The 4,166-nt window shown below is 34.5% G+C and overlaps 1 long non-coding RNA gene across 1 annotated transcript; it reads right to left on the reverse strand.

The window, feature by feature from the left end:
• Positions 1–689: 689 nt before the first annotated feature.
• On the reverse strand, positions 690–3,951 carry LOC110699101. Its single transcript, XR_002506853.1, has 4 exons — positions 3,769–3,951; positions 3,080–3,165; positions 2,847–2,941; positions 690–987 (listed from the first exon to the last, which is right to left on the reverse strand). It is a non-coding gene; the product is annotated as an uncharacterized LOC110699101 (long non-coding RNA).
• Between the last annotated feature and the right edge of the window lie 215 nt (positions 3,952–4,166).

A 4,166-nucleotide genomic window follows, 5' to 3' on the forward strand; every position in this document is an offset into this window, starting at 1 on the left:
TGTTTATGTGGAGGTGCGATGAGAAAGAAGTGTTGACAAAGCACCTGAAGCCTGCTGCGTCGCGCAGGAACCGAGCTAGATGGATCCCATCCCAGCTTACAAACTTCGAGGAGAAATTCCCAAAGACAGAAACTTAGCCTCCAAACTGAAGAAAATCAGCTCAAGGTTCATCCTCTTTAGAGGAGAGCTATTGAAAAAATCCTTCTCAGCCCCACTGCTGAAATGTGTGGGACCAACAGATGCTGATTACATCATTCGGCACTACTACATTTTTGACCTATTGCAACCCCCAAATCCGTTGCATTAGATGTCAATATCCGTGGCATTAGGCCTGATGCAACGACTATGTACCATGGCATCTGCTAGCGTTGCAGTAGGTCTAATGCAACGGTATATGACACCAATTGCCACGACATCTATGATCCGTTTCGTTAGCTCAATACCTGATGCAACGACACAAATTATCCGTGGCAATAGATTACTGACTAATAAATATGATAAATTGACACCTAATGCAACGGATGAAGCTAATACTATGATATATGGCGTACATATCTAATGCAACAGTAATATATATATATATATATATATATATATATATATATATATATATATATATATATATATATATATATATATATATATATATATATATACACACACACTAATTAGTCACTACAAATCTAAATATACTAACAAATGGGAACAAAATGTCATTATATTTATATATAATAATTATAATGCTAATTACATACATTACAAAATATTACTTTTTTGTTTTCGGTATGACACCCTACTAATTAATAAATAAAAGTTAGATAATTAATTTAATCGTCCAAAATATAAATTTCAACATACATATAAGCTGGAATTTCCAAATCATCACAAACTTGAACTTAATTAACAGAATTAGAGTCGCCAACATATATGCACCATTTGTTAGATGACTAGTCACTATAATTCATCTCCATTTAGCTCACCATGCACCTACACGTAAAATAGAATAAAATAATATAACTAAATAATAGAAAAATAATAGAACTAAATCAAGGAAACTCTTAAAGCACAACAAATGTAGTAGTCAATAACTAAGTATTGCTTTTGACATATTATATAAGAACCTATTATACACTTTCTTTAAGACAATAATATATAATCGATAAAGGTCCCAATGTTGGTACATGCACTTGCAGGTTCACCGGTTCACCCACATGACAAAAATAAAACAATGTAAGATAATACTTCGTATGATACAATCCAATCGACCTAGGAAATCATCGTCTAAATACAAAAATTACCAATCAGCTCAAAGAATAAATCAATTAGCAAAAGGTAAATTTAACACAGCCATTTCTCAGTCTAACAGAAAAAGTAACGAGCCAATAAGACACTATTCAGTCAACCTAAGAGGATAAGACATCATTGTAAAAGTTTAATCGTGAGTCAACCACCTTACCTGAACGAAGCAATCATAAAATGGTAAAAAAAAATGAATCAACACCATTCAGATCATTACTCAATCAGCCAAAGAGATCATCATAGTTTGAATTCAACAAGTACTAGCCAGCTTAACTAAATGAAACAATCCTCAAAGAGGTCATTTCATACTTAAATTAACAGAAAATGTAGTCCAAAGACAACATCATCCAAGTTCGACAACATATATATAATAAGAATTTAGGTACTCCAAAAAATAGGACTTATTATAGAAACATACCAAATATTATCATAAATTAAAAATTGGTCCGTTTAAAGACTAGAACTCTAGAAGAAAGGATATGATTATATGAAGTCAAATATGGTACAAAATGTCAAAATGTAGCTGTTTCTTTTCAGCAGAATCTACACCATTAGACTTTAGCTTTGCTACAACTAATTGTTCTATTTTTTTTTTTCCTTTTCTTTTTATACAATTATATTAATTTGTTTTTAGGAAAAAAAAAAACTTATTAGTGTCTCATCTGTTTTACAAATTAAAGTTTAAATTAAATCTACACTTAATAATCCCTCTTTGTAGATTTAATCTGCAGCATCAAATGGCTTGGCTTGATAAACTTCTGGACTCTCATCTTGGTAAGAAATTGATTTAATTTATGTCATTAATTAACCACTAATATTTCATACCTACTGTAACACTGGTCACATTTAAACAAAATAAATAAAAAAAATAAAAACATACTTTCATATATATGGTAGAGGAACAAAATTGAAACTTAAGAATTGAATCAAACAACATATTACTATCAGTTGAACAGTCTGGAAGAGATGCAAAGGACCGTGACGAAAAGGAAAGAAAAGGAGTTCTAGATTTGTACCAGGGAGCTGAGAAACTAAAAATGGCCTTTGGGTAACTAACTATGCTAATTTATGACGTAATCCCTTTCTAGTTTATTTAAATTTCATAGATGGTAAGAGGCATAAGAACAGGGTAACAGAACCAAAAATATTATCTTTAACATGTGATTCATTAAGTGCAGACAATTATGCAAAAGCCTAAATTTGTGCCTACATTCCTAAGACTTGAAGAAACAACCTCAAGCACCGAGTAGTACCACACACAGCAGTTCCAAGATCTAACTTAAGAATCATGTCCCAATTGATTGATAATTTAGAGATGTAGAAGGCTATAAAAAGCATGAACATCAACAACACCAACATACAACAACAAAAAGCAGCAGCAAACAATAAAAGCATCAACCATAAATAGAAATAAAAGCAATAAAGCAACAGAGGGCATCAGAAAAATACATCATTAGTAGCAACATATCAACAGTAGCTACGCTAGATACAGGTCAGCAGCATAAAACAAAAACTAGGCAGAAGCAACAGAAAATAATTTATGTTACCCGATTAATTGTGGCCCCAGATTTAGAAAATTGACCGTTTTGGTCAACGAGAAGATGTGGCGCACTAGAGCCGATGGAATCGCAAAATCAGGGCGCTAACAAAAAACGACAAGAGTAACACAAGATGAGCAAAATATGTTAGGGTTGCAGCATATATATTATTTTTTGATCATTTAATACACTCATATGGAAGTCAGATTTAGAAAATCAAAAATAAAAAAAAAGTATCTTACCCTTAGACTACCAGTTGATCTTTATCTTGGATGTCAGTTACAGCATTATATACCACTAACTCAGGATTAAATCTTCGTCCAGCAAGCTATCAAAAATTTACAAAGAGATCAAATTATTACTCCAGCACATCCTTTAAAGGATCTCTAACAAAGACTCTGAATGCCAAGAGTCTTGAAATCTAGATAAACACTTCAGCACATATTACATAGGGGTGTTCAGATCTGGGTACCCGGATTTTCGGGTAGTTGATAAGTCAGCCTGTGTCCCGTCCCGGATACCGGGTACCCGAATTATCCGGGACGGGACACGGGTATCCGGATTATATTTATCCAAAAGGAGTGAACGGAGAAACCCAAAACGTACCTCCTCTCCTTCTAAGCCACCATCAAAATCACCCCACCACCACCGCAATTCACCACCTACCACCGCCTAAATTCACTCCACCACCACCAAAACCTCCCACCAACCCAGGTCCACCACCAAAACCCCAAACCCACAACGAACCGACAACCTAACACCACCAAAAGCCACAACCCACAATCGAAACCAACCCAACAAAACCCCACCCACACCAAATCGAAACCACCACCACCAAAATTTAACCAAATAATTACCAGAAATCATATCATATAAATGGATTTATTAAAAATTCAAAAAAAGAAAGAAAATTAAAAACAAGAAACCATACCTTTTAAACCGAAAATGGCCTTGAATTTCACCTCGGATTTGGTTTAAAACGGTCAAATTCGACTAGGAAAACTCTAAATCTAGAGTTTTCATGGTTGAATTTAACCATTAAAACCTTCCCTTTGATCATAAAAACCGAAAGAGAAAAAAAGAGGAGAATGAGAGAAGCGTGAGAAAGAACAGAGGAAAGAGAAAGAAGGGAGGAGAGGAGAAGAGGAGAGCAACGAAACTGAAAAGGAGGAAAGAGAAAGCAGAGAGGAGAGGAGAGGAGAGGAGAGAGAAAAAGTGTAACAGGGGGAGGAGGAGAGAGAAAGAGGAGGATGGGGCTGAAAATGAAGGAGAAGAAGATAGGGTGTGGGTGGGTAATGGATACTATCCGTAACTTTTTTAAGGTTACTT

The sequence above is a fragment of the Chenopodium quinoa genome, unplaced genomic scaffold (genome assembly GCF_001683475.1).
Source record: "Chenopodium quinoa cultivar QQ74 unplaced genomic scaffold, ASM168347v1, whole genome shotgun sequence".
In the NCBI taxonomy this organism is placed as follows: Eukaryota; Viridiplantae; Streptophyta; class Magnoliopsida; order Caryophyllales; family Amaranthaceae; genus Chenopodium; species Chenopodium quinoa.